The sequence below is a fragment of the Salvelinus alpinus genome, chromosome 25 (assembly GCF_045679555.1).
Source record: "Salvelinus alpinus chromosome 25, SLU_Salpinus.1, whole genome shotgun sequence".
Lineage (NCBI taxonomy): Eukaryota > Metazoa > Chordata > Actinopteri > Salmoniformes > Salmonidae > Salvelinus > Salvelinus alpinus.
Window position 1 is genome coordinate 25,362,107 of NC_092110.1, and position 18,221 is coordinate 25,380,327.

General features: G+C 44.6%; 1 long non-coding RNA gene across 1 annotated transcript in view; it reads left to right on the forward strand.

Moving 5' to 3' along the window:
- Window positions 1-6,556, forward strand: part of LOC139553724 (uncharacterized) — a 93,514-nt gene extending 86,958 nt beyond the window's left edge. The window contains exon 3 of the long non-coding RNA XR_011670711.1: window positions 5,873-6,556. This is a non-coding gene — a long non-coding RNA (uncharacterized lncRNA). The remainder of the gene's footprint in view (window positions 1-5,872) is intronic.
- Window positions 6,557-18,221: the final 11,665 nt, after the last annotated feature.

An 18,221-nucleotide genomic window follows, 5' to 3' on the forward strand; every position in this document is an offset into this window, starting at 1 on the left:
AAAGGGCTACATTTGCCAAGTTTTCTTTTTGGGGTGATAAGTAACAGTAAAGTTTTTAAAATATTCTGTCACAACTAAAGGGTTAGGCCTAACTTATCTTTGTGTACCCTGTCTGAAAGGGAAAGCCTTCCATCAGAGCGGTGTCTGTCAAGTCTTTCCTCGTGTACAAGTAGACTACATGTAGCCACACGAGGATCGCCTGCACATCTGGCTTTTATTTTGGTAGCTAAGTATTATCTAAACATTGGTGAATCTAAAAAATGCCTTATTGTTTTAGGTCCAGGTGGAAAGGATGTCTGGTTCCACACTCAGCATTTTCATCACACACTGATTCCTACCTTTCCTGCATTTCATGCGTATCATATCACTGTCATTAGCCTGGCACTTGCTTTTATTGTTTTGTAAAGGAGTCCATTTTGATAGGATTAGCTGTAGCTGGAAGCCTTGTTATAGTAGACTTAGTTTACTAAATGTAGAGCTGTATTGTGCAGCCGGAGAGAAAGTTTTAAAGAGCCGCGGCCACCCACTTTCTGGATATCCAGAGGTATAACTCTACAGGCAAGGTGTGACCGTTGTCCCACGGAGAGGAGAGGCAGTAATCTGCAAACTATCGCAGATTACAAAGGGAAACCCAGCCGCAAGCTTTCCAGTGACGTGAGCCTACCAGATGAGATAAATACCTTCTATGCGTGCTTCGAGACTATCAACACTAAACTATGCATGAGGAAACCAGCTGTTCCAGACAACTGTGTGAGTACGCTCTCCCATAGCCGATGTGAGCAAGAACTTTAAACAGGTTAATATTCACAAGTCCGCAGGGCCAGAAGTATTATCAGAACACGTAATCAGAGCATACACTGACCAGCTGGCAAGTGTCTTCACTTACATTTTTAACCTCTCACTGACCCAGTCTATAATACCTACATGTTTCAATCAGACAACCATAGTACCTGTGCCTAAGAACGCCAAGGTAACCTGTCTAAATGACTACTGCCCCCGTAGCACTCACATCTGTAGCCATGAAATGCTTTGAATGGCTGGTCATGGCTCACATCAACACCATCCTCCCAGACCCACTACCATTCACATACCGCCCCAGCAGATCCACATATGATGCAATCTGTATTGCACTCCACACTACCCTTTCCCACTTAGTCAAAAAGAACACCTATGTGTGTAAGGATCGACGCAGGAGAAGAGAAGTACGTACAGGGAGTGAAGGTTTAATAGCTGACGGACATGAAACGGAACAGGAACAGCGTCTGGACAGGAACACATAACAACAATTAATGCGGACACAGGGAACACCACTGAGGGACATACAGATATACAGGGGGTAATCAACGTGAAAGAATCCAGGTGAGTCCAATGAGCGCTGCTGCGCGTAATGATGGTGACAGTTGCGTGTAAAGAAGGGTAGCCTGCCGCCCTCGAGCACCAGGGAGGGGGAGTGGGAGAAGGCGTGACATTAGCCCCCCTCTAGGTGCCACCTGTGCGAGCCCGGTGAGCCGGTTGAGGCGTGGGAGCCTGACGATCCGGCTGGGGTGTGAAAGCCTGACGATCCCGCTGCGGTGGAGAAGCCCTATGGGCCGGCTGAAGCATGACGTGACATGAGAACCTGCCGAGCCGACGAAGGCAAGGAAACCTCTCGAGCTAGCTAGGGCGTGACAGCCCGGCGAGCCAGCTTAGGCACCCCCGGTTCCATCGGTGGCGGAATCCAAGCCCGACGTCACCAACAAAACCTAAAAACTCATGGGCCGGCTGAGGCATAGGAGCCCGACAAGCCGGCTGAAGCATGACCTAGGACTGGAACCTGCCGAGCCAACCGGGGCAAGGAAACCTCTAGAGTCAGCTAGGGCATGACAGCCCGACGAACCAGCTTAGGCACCCCCGGTTCCATTGGCGGCGGCCCCCAGGTCCGACGTCACCAACAAAATAAAACCCTAAAAAACTCCCTGATGCTTCTTGTAATGGTGTCCGCATTCTGTAAGGATTGACGCAGGAGATGAGAAGCAGGTACAGGGAGTGAAGGTTTAATAACTGACGGACATGAAACGGAACAGGAACAGCGTCTGGACAGGAACACATAACAACAATTATTGAGGACACAGGGAACACCACCGAGGAACAGACAGATATACAGGGGGTAATCAACAATGGAAGGAGTCCAGGTGAGTCCAATGAGCGCTTCTGCGCGTAATGATGGTGACATTTGCATGTAAAGAAGGGTAGCCTGGCGCCCTCAAGCACCAGGGATGGGGAGTGTGAGCAGGCATGAAAATGTGAGAATGCTTTTCGGTGACTACAGCTCAACATTCAACACCATAGTGTCCTCCAAGCTCATCACTAAGCTAAGGACCCTGCTATTAAACATCTCCCTCTGCATCTGGATCCTAGACTTCCTGACGGGCCGCCCCCAGGTGGTGAGGGTATGCAACAACACATCCGCCACGCTGACCCTCAACACGTGGGCCCCTCAGGGGTGTGTGCTTAGTTCCCTCCTGTACTCCCTGTTTCCCACTACTGCGTGGCCGCACACGACTCCAACATCATCATTAACCGTTTACTGCAGTGGGCTAAATCAGGGTCACAGAGAGTGTTTCTTGGTGGTCTTAAACAAATCTACTTTGAAACAAAAGTATACTCCTCACACGCATAGTTACGGGCTTATAAAAAGGAAGACACCTGTACCATGTCAGATATAGAGTTGAAATGTATTACATTTTGAGTTTGTATCTCAGTATTACACTTTATATACATCAGAAGACTGAAATATAACAAAACTGGATTTTCTGCAAGGTTTTTTAAATGATGTTTGTTAATTATGAAACTATAAAAAATATGAATAACATTCCACCCATGAGGCCACTAGGTCATTTGACCCAAGGAAAGGGTTTTAAGTTTGCAGATGACGCCTGATCACAGACAATGATGAAACAGCCTACAGGGAGGAGGTTGGTGGTGGAGAGCCGGTAAGAGACGGCAAATAACATGAGCTGAGATGCTGTCTGTTCTATTATGTTAGACCTGTGGCTTGTTCATCATGCTTCCAGGTCAGAAAGAGACTTTTTCTGCCACGGATTAAACATTGATAGAGCATACAGAAGCTCAACCTGACAACAGGGCCATGGAGTCAAGCCAGGTCCTTCAACACCATTGACTCTTCAGCGAGGTAGATCAGGAGGTTGAAACTGGACTGGAGACACCGCACACTCAAAATGCTTCAATAAAATTGAGAATACAACTATAATCAATGCTTTCTGATTACATGTTGATAGTAGCATGAAGCAGCCATATTGCTAATTCACAGTCATCTCATTGTGTACTGTAGGATGAATGCCATTTTACTCCATTGACAATGCTTTGACATTTCACTAGAATAGGACATGTCTCTAGGGCTGTCTCTAATTAGACCATAATGCGGATCTGTTGTCCTGATTAGCATTGAATAGACTTTGATCACCATGTATTATCAGATTACTGTGATAGCCTACCTTTGGATTAAGACAAGGTCCCTACTCATTGTGTTTTCATGCTGTGAGGAAAGGGGGGTTGTGGGCTGGCCCTGGAGTTAAGCCTGATGGCTCCTTTGTATGTTGAAAATACCACTTTATCAGGCGGGGCTGTGGGGAGCCGCGAGGTCCAGCACAGAGCGGGGGAGAGGGCTCCTCTTTCAGTGGAAGCAGCTTGCTTGCCGTGCTTGGGTCTCTCCTCTAGGTCCCGTCCTCTTTGTGCAGCGAGCAGAAGGGTGCGCCAGGAATGACACCTCAGTCCAGTGTGTTTGCTCAAGGAAATAATCACTAATTTCTGAATAATAATGCCAGCCCCTGACCAAGACTAATTGAATGGCGGCATGCCATTGAGGCGATGGGGAAGCTTTGCTGAGCATCGGCCCATCAATGGTGTGTTTGGCCAGGCAGTTCTGTGTGATTGATATAGAGGCAGAGATATACTGCACACATGATGGGGGTCTGGACCACGGCGAGCTGGGAGGAGACGCCTGATATAAAAACATCATTAGTCATGAATATGCCTCAATGCCCCTGCAGCGATGATTCAATAAGGCTTTTCAATTAAGGAATGTTGGATTATCCTGCCCATGCTATTGGATAAGTTGTCTGTATTGTTGTGCACACTGGTATGGCTCAGAAAAAATATGTGACCCCCTATCACGCTCTATAAAAATCCACATATCAGATGGAGAGATGGGCTATTCATAACTCATCTGTGCACATGCATTTCTAAGTTAAGACGTGATTACTGCCAGCTTTGCAAAGAAATGACCATCCCTAACCTATAAAAGGGTCAGCAATCTTTACATTTTTTCACAGCATGATATTATTTGGCACACTCAAAAGACTGAATATGTGAAACTATCTAGAGGACTTAAGGAGGACTTACGGACTGACATCTCTGTCCTGGCAAAAGACAAGACATAATTCCATCTCCACATTATTCCATCTCCACCAAGGTATTTCACCACAAGTTAATTCAGTCCAACTGAAAGGGGATCGGAGCTTTGAATGAAGTGTTGGACAAATTGAATCCACCTTTTCTCTCTGAATTCCACCTTGCATTTAAGCACAGCTTAACCTGACAAAAGACGTTGCTGCATGTGTTTTTCCGTTGTGTTATATTATGGAAAGAAAACAGCTAGCTGTAGAATGGGATTACGGAAGGAAGAGCAAAAGTTCAGTTCGAGAAATGATTAGTCTTAAATTGTTGAACATGTTAACTTGGCATAGAGACTACTGCAGCTGCTTTTGACTTGTTGTAAGTAGGCCTATCGTCATTTTGAATTTGTGCCTTGTAAGCATTTTTTTAAATTGCATATACATTAATTTTGCAGAAGCATCTTTGATTTTCAGCTACAAACATATATTTTTTTGTGAAATGTATTGTAGTATTAAATACAATACTGAATGGAAAGGAAAGGAAATTCCACACGTCACAGCAATCTAAAACAGACTGAGATCATTCCGAAATTTTACTCATCATTTCTTTTTTGGAAGAAATAACTATTGCTAAATGAGTTTCCAAACACTAATGTCAATAAATATCACAACAACACATGCAGACAACAAGACCACACAGACATGGAAAAACTGAATGGCTGATATCAAGGCTCCCATCTGCTGTTGGATCAATATTTTGTGCAAGCCTCGTAGGCCTGTCTGTTTACCCTAGGCATCTGTGCCTGGCATACCAACCCTGCACAATGTTTGAGCATGTGACTGTGTAATAATGGCAGATAGGGGAACTAATAGCCACTGCAATATCTGTAGCTTGACCCAATGTGTCCCTCCCTAATTGATCTATAGATTACCATCAGACACATCAGTCAGGGGTTAACCTTCTCTGTTAGCACCACAGTCTTTGCTGTGGATTATCAGGCAATTTGAAGGGTGACGGGAGCGACGCCGGAAAAAGCTATCAGCTATCTTGGTTAAAATTTCAATGCAATTTGTTGTAGCCAGAGAGAAGAAAACATTAAATTGGTGGCCACGTTTGGCATTTATAAATGGATGTCCTCCTCTGATCGCTCCCTTCCATGGCTGTGTGTCACATGGTCTGCCTGTCTCTCCCCATCCTGGATCCACCCAGGCCCAGCTACTGCAGCCAGGCCACCTGACTTCCTGGCCTGGCCTATGTGTACACTTGGTCGGTCTATGTAAACTTTGACATGTGGATGTCAATCTCTCCCATATTTGCCATGGGCTCTATCAGGCCGTGATTAGTTTTTAGAGTAAATTTGGAGCAAGAAGCCAACATGGCCTGTAGTATGTTAGCCAACCGAGTACACCACTGTTGGGCCCTGAATATGTACATGGGTCCTGGTTGTTTTATTAAGGCTCTCTCTCTCTCTCTGTAGGTGATGTCAGAGGAGTGCTGCTGGGCTGGCTCCAGCGAAGGGTTTATCAACTACCAACCATGGAGGAGTGTGCCGTTCACACACAGTATCCAGACCCAGCCAATGTTTGTTAGTTAGTCGTGCCACTACTGTAATTGTACTGTAGATACTTAAAGTGTTGTGGATGTCAACATTGCAACTTTGCTGTTTGTGAAACCCTGCCATGATATCATCAGTAAGTTTGTCCAGACCTGCTCCTACAAATACAAAGGGAGAGACTTCATATGGATATCAGTAATAAAACAATGCCATTTCCAGGTCTAATCATTTTCATTCATTGCAAAGAGGACACGGTGAATAATCTGAGATGCTCCCAGTGAACTTGATGGGAATAAACCTGTGGATATTGGTCAATGACAAATCTAAGTGTTTGCCTTAAACAAATGGCCCCTAAATGTGTACTCAAGCCAGAGTAAATTTGATTGTGGTGAATGGGGGTGGAGGAGGTACTCAGTCGCTCCTGTCAACACTGGGTAAGGAAGAGAAACATTTGCTATGACACGGAGAAACCAAAGACGGTGATGGCATGCAAATACTGCTAGACGCCACTGAGCGGTTGTCCTCTACCGAGCCATTCTGGACAATAGGGACCTGCAGTGTCTCAGGTATCTGCTGTGTCTCAGGACTACATTGGCTACATTGACCTCTGATAAAGGTGAGAACATTTTACTATAATATTATTATAAATGAATTTAGTATTGTTTGGTGATACACGGATCATTTATCTCCTTTTTAAAGTGGTGTAAGGCTCTGACTCACTGTAAGTTAATTTTGGATGATATCTAAAGGATTACAGGGATGGAAATGTTCGTGTTTTTGCAAAAGGTGTTCTCCATCATCTTAGTTACCTAAGGGACATTGACCTTCATTTCCTGTATTTTCTTTATATTACCGACCCTCCCTATGGACAAACATAATCCACAGCAAACTGCCTTATCCATACACAATCTGTCTACCATGGTCAGAGATCTTATGAAAAGTTATTAATGTAGATTTTTTACTCACTCACTCATCATGTTACAATCCGGCCTGGTCCAATCCTTCTCTGTGCTGCTTGATGTCATGGTAACTAGGTAACGGAAGGAACACTGCAGGGTCTCGGTTTAATAAAGGTGGTTGGATAGGGGATTGGGGAGAGATTCCTGTATTGACCACTCAGGGAAGATTGAATGCTGCTGACATTTCAGAGGAGGAATTTGCAATTTCCACAAATATGAGGCTGTCGGCAACCCAGCATGACAGCACATAAAATCAATCCAAATAACCTGAATCCCTAATACCTTGATCCCTGTTAGTGGAGGGATGCATTACAACTAAGACACTGGGAGTGGGAGACACAACCCTCAGGCTGATTCCTGACACTTATCGACTGTCTCCAGGCCAAACACAGACGCAATAACAATTAGGTGGGCCAGCGTGCCAATTCTCTCCTTCACACACATGCACACACAGACTCTCACTCACACAGATTCTTCCGGTGGAGACGGATGTCAGACACAGATATGTTGCCGTGTTTTAAGTTATTTCACTGTTTGCAGAATGCTCATTTATTTATTTCAACATGTAATGGAGCTTGATAGATGAATGTATACGTTATCTGATTTAATACTTTGAAAGCCTTGCATACATTTGGCACATCTCAGCAAACTCACAATAATCAAATGGTATGGAAAAATACTTAGGAAGTCTTTACATGGATATGCATTTACATATAGCCCCACAAGTCTCAAGGCTTGTAAATACACATCGTATTATTCAAAATAATCTCAAACTCGATTGTATCTCTTTGGGAACACTTGGATCACACCTGTTGTGACTCCCCATGGAGAGTGGAATTATCAGGCTTACTCCAGCCGTAGCCAAAAGGAGATGGTGAAAAGAAAATTGCTCTCCCACGGTATGCTTTTCTTGTGTTTGTTACAATAGCCCAATTTGAAGGATTTGGAAGTTGTGCTGCACAATGGCTAGTAAGAAGGGAGTTATTAATGCTTTAGAGTGTTTGTATCCTCCATAACCAACCCACAGCAGTAGAGCAGGTGAAGCAGGACAGGTGGCTCCTTTACTACTTCCAGAGCAATTGGCTCCGCTTCAAAACAACAGCCTGTAAATGTCACACTGGTTTGAGTCTATATCGAGCATGCTCTGAAACAAAGGGATACTCCTGCTAGGGAGAGCATTTGAAAATACATTTTCCAAAATACCCTGTCTCACCCCTGACATCACTCTCAAGCGTACAGTACCTCGCCATGGCCATCTGAAATGTAACAATTACAGTCTTGTTCTTCTCTGTAAGATACTTGCTATTTTTGCATTTACCTTGTCTCTTAATCATCATTACTGTCTCCCAGCAAACTTTCTTGAGGAATGTCCCACAGTTAATTTGACAAGATCATTTATGCTTGGTGCTAGGATTTAGACTTGGACTGTAGTGTACTATGCCCTGACTGGCACACGTTTCATTTCCTGTTGATTACACTATTCCATGGCTTGTGTTTCCACTGAGATGATAACAAAGCTCCTGCTGCCTCTACTTCCTGTCTATGTCCTTGGCTGTAGATCTGGCTCAGTGGATGTGGTCTCTCCCGTCCTCCCTCCCTCCCTCCCTGCCTGTCAGCCTAGCAGAGAGCAGCCTGGCAACACGTGCTGAGACACTGAAATTGTTCAGAGTGACCGCTGGGTGAGTCACCATGAGGCGAAACTCTGACGTGCGTACACACACACATACACACGAGGAAACACAGACATGCATGCATGCACACACATTTACGCCACAAACACTCTCTCACTTTCACACACACGCACGAGCACTCACTCTACTCTCTGTCCTTTACTAGCTACCTTGTCCCCTGGTCCTGGTTTCTGAGTGGGGTGGTTCCACACATTTCTGTGAGTTGCTTCTTTTCTCCATTCCCTAAGAAGAGGGCTCACTGATGGATGTGAGAATCTGATTCCTGGTGGTAAAGCTCTCCTGTCAGGAAGTATTATAGGACCATGTTGTGGTGGAGGACAGTCGGAATGTCACTGTGCTGATATCTTAATCTGCGTCTTTGAGGAAGTGGTCACCGGTGGGGGGGGGGGGGGGCACAGGTGACCAATGACGCTGGCTGGCAGGTACGTCTGGAGAAGAGGACAGGCCTGGACACCTCTCACCCCACCCTGACCTCTTACCCCTTCAGAAGTGGTGTGTTAGCGGTGTGTAAAGGTTTTAAAAGCTAGGCCGAAGTTAAAACAGCCATCATCATTATGTTGAGAGTTTGAGCTGTGGAGGGGTAATGTGTGTGCTGAGTTACTCTGTCTGTTAGTAAGGCCCTCACCAGGAGTGTGTCTGCTGTTGACGTTCTCCATTTAATATCGTTTGAATTTTTCATTAAGATGCTGAGCCTTGTTACAAGAGCCCTTTAGTTTCCAGAGCTTTTTGTAATTCTTTGTGTGTGTGTGTGTGTGTGTGTGTGTGTGTGTGTGTGTGTGTGTGTGTGTGTGTGTGTGTGTGTGTGTGTGTGTGTGTGTGTGTGTGTGTGTGTGTGTGTGTGTGTGTGTGTGTGTGTGTGTGTGTGTGTGTGTGTGTGTGTTAGAGAGAATAGAGAATAAATGTGTGTGCAGGTTTACGTACTTCTGTCTGTGTACATTACTTTTTCTTAAACTTTTCAAGTAGAAGGTCGTTTTTCTGCTCTCCCATCCATTGTCCGTCCTGGGGGAGGGGGATGGGGGGTCTAAGGGTGCGAGGCCTGGAGTGGTCATCATCCTGCTGCAACTCCCCCCTCACTGGCACCTTTTGTGCAGGGGACCCTGACGCAGCCTTGAATACAGGTCACAGCAGGTTACTGACAAAGCTCTGTGAAAAGGGGGTTTTGTGTGCGTGTCTGAAAGGAGCGATGCGCACGGTTAAAATTAGCCTGCCTCCAGTCAATGCAGCGCCAGGCTGGACCAGGCTCCTGCCTCCAGTCAATGTAGCGCCAGGCTGGGCCAGCCTCCTGCCTCCAGTCAATGCAGCGCCAGGCTGGGCCAGCCTCCTGCCTCCAGTCAATGCAGCGCCAGGCTGGGCCAGCCTCCTGCCTCCAGTCAATGTAGCGCCAGGCTGGGCCAGCCTCCTGCCTCCAGTCAATGCAGCGCCAGGCTGGACCAGCCTCCTGCCTCCAGTCAATGCAGCGCCAGGCTGGGCCAGCCTCCTGCCTCCAGTCAATGCAGCGCCAGGCTGGGCCAGCCTCCTGCCTCCATTCAGCCACGTGAAAGTTGATTCTGCCGCTATCTTGTCACAACTCCTCCTTTACTGCCTGCTTTGTTACCCGCTTTGTAGTAGCGTCATCACACTGGCAAAGTCAGCCTCATAAAAGGAGTTCATTTTGGATTCACTGCCCTTCAATGAACACTGGGAACTTTCTGGTTTTGTGTCTTTATCCATAAATATATGATCACTCATTGGCCTGTCAGTCTGTCACTAAAGATTATTTCTGGAGAATTTCCTCCTTACCTTTCTTTGCGCACGTTTCACCCGTTCACCCATGTAGGTAATCAGCCTAATCATTCACTACTGTGTTTGATTCTTTGGTTGGCCATTACAGCCTTACAAATGACAGGTAAACCTTCTCTTGACTCGTAATATAAATGGCAGGAAAATGTATATTTTATTCAGTAAAACATCATGTGTTCTCAATTCACTTAAGAGTCTAATTAAAATGCAATGACTTAATCCAATCTTCATAGGTGGTCAGGTGATTTTTAATAGCCAAGTGTTTGTTTTGATTGTGCTGTCAGCTATGACACATTTGATCCTTCAAGAGATTGACTCAGAGCCTCTGAGCGTACAGGTACAGGTAGATACATGGATCCCACCCATGGAGCAGTTATTCATCAGTGTATTAATGAATCAGCGCTAGGCAGCCAGTCAGTCATTGGGTTAATGGATGGGGAGGACATCCTCGTCTCCATGGCACAGCCCGCTCTGTCAGATGTGGTGCTTTTAGGAAGCAATCGTTTACCTTGCTTGTCATTTGACACCGCCTCCCATTGTTCTCTCTCTCTCCAGGGCTCTCTCACTTTATCTGGGGCCTGGGTCATGCCAGGAGAACACACACAGAGAGAGAGAGAGAATTGAAATTTAATTGAAATTGAATTGAAACTGAAATTGAATTGAAATTGTTCAATCTACTTGAACAGACCAATACTCAATCATGAGGCATTAAAGCCAAAGGAACTGAATAATATTAACAAATGCTATAGATGGAAGGAATGTAGTGTGGAAACCTACCAAAAACAATTAGGCAACAACAAATTCAATCTCTTTTAGACAACTTCCTAGACAGAACGTTCCACTGTAATAGTGAAGGTGTAAACTTGGCAGTAGAAAACCTTAACAGTATATTTGACCTCACAGCTTCCTATCAAATCTAAAAATTTCAAACAGAAAACTGAAGAAAATGTACAAAAATTACAAAATGGTTTGATGAAGAATGCAAAAACCTAAGAAAGAAATTGAGAAACCTATCCAACCAAAAACATAGAGACCCAGAAAATCTGAGTCTACACCTTCACTATGGTGAATCACTAAAACAATACAGAAATATACTACGGAAAAAGAAGGAACAGCACATGATGAATCAGCTCAATGTGAATGAAGAATCCATAGATTCTAACCACTTCTAAGAAAATTGGAAAACACTAAACAAACAACAACATGAAGAGTTATCTATCCAAAACGGAGATGTATGGTTAAACCACTTCTCCAATCTTTTTGGTCCTATAACAAAGAACAAACAGCAAAAACATATATATTATCAAATACAAATCTTAGAATCAACTAGTAAAGACTTCCAGAACCCACTGGATTCTGCAATTACATTGAATGAACTACAGGACAAAATACAAACCCGCCAACCCAAAAAGGCCTGTGGTGTTGATGGTATCCTCAGTGAAATGCTGAAATATACAGACAACAAATTCCAATTGGCTATACTTAAACTCTTTAACATTATCCCAATATTTGGAACCAAGGACTGATCACCGCAATCAACAAAAGTGGAGACAAATTTGACCCCAATAACTACTGTGGGATATACGTCAACAGCAACCTTAGGAAAATCCTTTGCATTATCATTAACAGCAGACTCGTACATTTCCTCAGTGAAAACAATGTACTGAGCAAATGTAAAATTGTATTTTTACCAAATTACCGTACAACAGACCACATAGTCACCCAGCACACCCTAATTTACAAACTAACAAACCAAAACAAAGGCAAAGTCTTCTCATGCTTTGTTTATTTCAAAAAAAGCCTTTGACTCAATTTGGCATGAGGGCCTGCTATATAAATTGATGGAAAGTGGTGTTGGGGGAAAAACATACGACATTATAAAATCCATGTACACAAACAACAAGTGTGCGGTTAAAATTGGCAAAACACACACACATTTCTTTCTACAGGGCCCTGGGGTGAGACAGGGGTGCAGCTTAAGCCCCACCCTCTTCAACATATATATCAATAAATTGGCGAGGGCACTAGAACAGTCTGCAGCACTCGACCTCACCCTACTAGAATCTGAAGTCAAATGTCTAGTGGTGGCTGATGATCTGGTGTTTCTGTTCCCAACCAAGGAGGGCATACAGCAGCACCTAGATCTTCTGCACATATTCTGTCAGACCTGGGCTCTGACAGTAAATCTCAGTAAGACAAAAATAATGGTGTTCCAAAAAAGGTCCAGTTGCCAGGACCACGAATACAAATTCCATCTAGACACCGTTGTCCTAGAGCACACTAAAAACTATACGTACCTTGGCCTAACATCAGCGCCACAGGTAACTTCCACAAAGCTGTGAACGAGCTGAGAGACAAGGCAAGAAGGGCCTTCTATGCCATCAAAAGGAACATAAAATTTGACATACCAATTAGGATCTGGCTAAAAATACTTTAATAATCAGTTATAGAACTCATTGCCCTTAATGGTTGTGAGGTTTGGGGTCTGCTCACCAACCAAGAACTCACTCCCAAGAACTCACACTGCATTTCAATGCTAGAGGCGTCACTACAGACACCCTGGTTCGAATCCAGGTTCTATCACAACCGGCCGTGATTGGGAGTCCCATAGGGCGACACAATTGGCCCAGCGTCGTCTGGGTTTGGCCGGTGTAGGCCGTCATTGTAAATAAGAATGTGTTCTTAACTGACTTGCCTAGTTAAATAAAGGTTCAATTAAAAAATATATATTATAATAATGGGACAAGCACCCAATTGAGACTCTGCATGCAGAATTTGTGTATGTATGTAAAATGTAAAACACCAAATAATGCACGCAGAGCAGAATTAAGCCGATACCCGCTAATTATCAAAATCCAGAAAAGGGACGTTAAATTCTACAACCACCTAAAAGGAAGCAATTCCCAAACCTTCCATAACAAACTCATCACCTACAAAAAAATGAAGCTGGAGAAGAGTCCCCTGAGCAAGCTGGTCCAGGGGCTCTGTTCACAAACACAAACAGACCCCACAGAGCCCCAGGACAGCAACACAATTAATTAGACCCACACAAATCATGAGAAAACAAAAAGATAATTACTTGACACATTGGAAAGAATTAACAATAAAACTGAGCAAACTGGAACAGAGAGTACACTAAACAGAGAGTACACAGTGGCAGAATACCTGACCACTGTGACTGACCCAAACTTAAGGAAAGCTGTGAGTATGTACAGAGTCAGTGAGCATAGCTTGCTATTGAGAAAGGCTGCCATAGGCAGACCTGGCTCTCAACAGAAGACAGGCTATGTGCACACTGAGCACACAATAAGGTGGAAACTGAGCTGCACTTCATGACCTCCTGCCAAATGTATGACCAAATTAGAGACACGTTTCCCTCAGATTACACAGATCCACAAAGAATTTGAAAACAAACCCAATGCCGAGAGAGAAAGAGAGAGAGAGGATCTGGAATTCTCCAAAGTGCCTCTTATCTCTTTTGTCATCTCTTGATCAGGTCTGTTGTTCAATCGATCATGCTGCTGAGACTCCTGGGCCCTCCATCACTGAAAACTGCATTCTACATTTTCCTCCTCACTTTTTCACCTGATCCAGTAGGAGATTTCTCTCCCAACAATTGTAAAGTGAATAAATTATAATTGGGTCATTTTGGTCCCTTTTATTCTACTTTTTAATCAGTATTCCCATTTCCTATTGTTGTCAGGATTAAGTGACGTACTGTGACTGTTATAACTTTTTATTCAACCTTTAACCAGGTAAGTAATTGGGAACAAATTTCCTTCCAATAATAAAGGTGATGATATTCCATTCAGACTATAAGACACAAAGTAAGTGGCTGAAATATGCCTGTTCGCAGGTTGTTCTGCTCCTGCATCCTTCCCTCCCCCTCCCCTGCAGGCCTTTTGTTAGATGTCTCTGGGTGCTTTAGTCCAGGCTTTTCCTGCCTCTCTACTGCTGACGGAAGGGATTGGTCATGTTCATTTATACAACAGGTGAGCCAGCCCAGCTGCTTCCTGTATGATCCTACCTCAACAGCTGTCATACAGACACACACACAAATGCATACGTACACACACGCATACACACAGACAAACATACACACGCACCCTCCCCCCACAAACAAATGTACAACAAAAAAAGTGAATCTCTACTCCACACCATACATTTTTATTGCATCTAGCTATTATAATATATACAACTGAATTTAATGCAGTTCACTCGATTTCTGATGTTTTGACACCCTGTCTGTTCATTATAATGACCATATATCTCTTCTAATGAGTTGGCTGGACTGGTAGATTAATCACCTGTCACTGTAATTTTCCATGCGCCTTTGTGACGGTCATAACATTCGGCCCCTAGATGTACCTTATGAATTGCCTTATTTGCAGGAGACCAACAGATCAGTATTTACTCAAGTAATTGAATGGAAGGGGCCTATTTAATTATTTATTTTACCTTTATTAAACTAGACAAGTCAGGTAAGAACACATTCTATTTACAATGACGGCCTACCACAGTCAAACCCGGACGACACTGAGCGCCACCCTATGGGATTCCCAATCACGGCCGGATGTGATACAGCCTGGATTCGAACTAGGGTCTGTAGTGACACCTCTTGCACTGAGATGCAGTGCCTTAGACCGCTGCACCACTCGGGAGCCCAAATAGCCTATGTTGTAATCATAAAGAAGAGACAGAGTGATTGAGTGAATGAGAGGTAATTAGAGTTGTGATGACGGTACAGCTAAGAGGGCTGTGCTTACCATCAAGTAAACTTGGGTAATCTCATGACTCTGTATCAGAAGGTAGATGTTTTGGGGGGAGGGGGCAGGTTTTAACCCCATCCCAAACCTTAACCCTTACCATAACCATTCGTAATGACTGTCTTAACTTAACAGGGGACACAGGTAAGGTTGCCTTGTGAGAATTTGTTGGCGAGTGGGTAACCCGCTTCTACCATCCGTCCTATTCGCCAACGTGTAATCATTGGAGAATAAACTGGATGAGCTCCGTTTGAGACTATCCTTCCAACGGGACATTAAAAACGGTATTATCTTATGTTTCACGAGTCGTGGCTGAACGACAACATGGATAACACACAGTTGGCTGGGTTTTCTATGCATCGGCAAGACAGAACAGCAACCTCTGGTAAGACAAGGGGTGGTGGTCTGTGTCTATTTGTCAATAACAGCTTGTGAGCAAAATCTAATATTAAGGAAGTCTCAAGGTTTTGCTCGCTTGAGGTAGAGTATCTCATTATAAGCTGTAGACCACACTATTTTTGCAGCTGTCTATTTACCACGACAAACCGATGCTGGTGCTAAGACCGCACTCAACGAGATGTATAAGGCCATAAGCAAACAAGAAAATGCTCATCCAGAGGTGGCGCTCCTAGTGGCCGGGGACTTTAATGCAGGCAAACTTAAATCTGTTTTACCTATTTTCTACCAGCATGTCACATGTGCACCCAAAGGAGAAAAAAAAAATCGAGAATACCTTTACTCCACACAGAGACACGTACAAACCTCTCCCTCGCCCTCCATTTGGCAAATATGGCCATAATTCTATCCTCCTGATTCCTGCTTACAAGCCAAAACTAAAGCAGGAAGTAACAGTGACTCGCTCAAAACGGAAGTGGTCAGATGACGCAGATGCTAAACTACATGACTGTCTTGCTAGCACAGACTGGAATATGTTCCGGGATTCATCTGATGGCATTGAGGAGTATACCACATCAGTCACCAGCTTCATCAATAAGTGCCATGGAATACAGGCAACACCTGCCTTGAGCTAAAGAGTAGAGCTGCCGCCTTCAAGGAGTTGGACTCTATCGCGGACACTTAGAAAAAATCCCGCTATGCCCTCAGACAAACCATCAAGCAGGCAAAGCGTCAATACAGGACTAAGATTGAATCCTACTACACCGGCTCCGATGCTCGTCGGATGTGCCAGGGAATGCAAACTATTACGCACTACAAAGGGAAGCCCAGCTGAGAGCTTCCCAGGGACATGAGCCTACCAGGCGAGCTAAATGACTTCTATGCCAGCTTCGTGGCAAGCAAAACTGAAGCATGCATGAGAGCACCAGCTGTTCCAGATGACTGTGTGATCCCGCTCTCCATAGCTGATGTGACTAAGACCATTAAACAGGTCAACATTCACAAGGCCGCAGGGCCAGACGGATTACCAGGACATGTACTCAGAGCATGCGCTGACCAACTGGCAAGAGTCTTCACTGACATTTTCAACCTGTCCCTCTCCTAGTCTGTAATGTCTCCATGTTTCAAGCAGACCACCATAGTCCCTGTGCCCAAGAATACCCAGGTAACCTGCTTAAATGACTACCGACCCGTAGCATGTCTGTAGCCATGAAGTGCTTTGAAAGGCTGTTCATGGCTCACATCAACATCATCATTCCAGAAACCCTAGATCCACTCCAATGTGCATACCACCCCAACAAATCCACAGATGATGCAATCTCTATTGTACTCCACACTGCCCTTTCCCACCTGGACTAAAGGAACACCTACGTGAGAATTCTGTTCATTGAGTACAGCTCAGCGTTCAACACCATAGTGCCCTCAAAGCTCATCACTAAGCTAAGGACCATGAGACTAAAGATCTCCCTCTGCAACTGGATCCTGGACTTCCTGATGGGCCACCCCCTTGTGGTAAGGTTAGGCAACAACACATCTGCCACACTGTTCATCAACACTGGGGCCCCTCAGGGGTGCGTGCTTAGTCTCCTCCTGTACTCCCTGTTCACCCACGATTGCATGGCCAAGCACGACTCCAACACCATCATTAAGTTTGCCAACCACACAACAGTGGTAAGCCTGATCACCAACAGCAATGAGCAGCCTATAGGGAGGTCAGAGACCTGGCAATGTTGTGCCAGGACAACAACCTCTCCATCATCGCGCTCAAGACAAAGGAGATGATCGTTGACTACAGGAAAAGGAGGGCCGAGCACGCCTCAATCTCATCTATTGGGCTGTAGTGGAGCTGGTTGAGAGCTTCAAGTTCTTTGTTGTTCACATCCCAACAAACACACAAAGACAGTCATGAAGAGGGCACGACAACGCATATTCCCCCTCGGGAGATTGAAAAGATTTAGCATGGGTCCACAGATCCTCAAAACGTTATACAGCTGCACCATCCTAACTGATTGCATCACCGCCTGGTATGGCAACTGCTCGGACACCGACTGCAAGGCGCTACTGGGGCCAAGCTACCTGCCATCCAGGACCTCTATACAATGTGGTCTCAGAGGAAGGCCCTAAAAATTGCCAAAGACTCCAGCCAATCTAGTCATAGACTGTTCTCTCTCCTACCGCATGGTAAACGGTACCGGAGTGCCAAGTCTAGGTCCAAAAGGCTTTTTAACAGCTTCTACCCCCGAGCCTAAAAACTGCTGAACAGCTAATCAAATGGCTACCCGGACTATTTACATTGAACCCCCCTTTTTTTTTACACTGCTGCTACTGGCTGTTTATTATCTGTTATCTATGCATAGTCACTTTACCCCTACCTACATGTACATGTTACCTCAATTACCTCGACTAACCTGTACCCCCGCACATTGACTCGGTACCGGTACCCCTGTATATAGCCTGTTATTGTTATTTTATTGTAAAACATTTTTTTACTTAATTTAATTAGTAAATATATATGTAGCTCTTATTTTTCTTAAAACTGCATTGTTGGTTAAGGGCTTGTAAGTAGGCATTTCACGGTATGGTCTACACCTGTAACTTCTAAATTTGACGTTTGGAAAAATAGGAACAATACAGAGCAACAGGAGCAACAAAAACATTTTGAAATGTGGATGAACGTCTA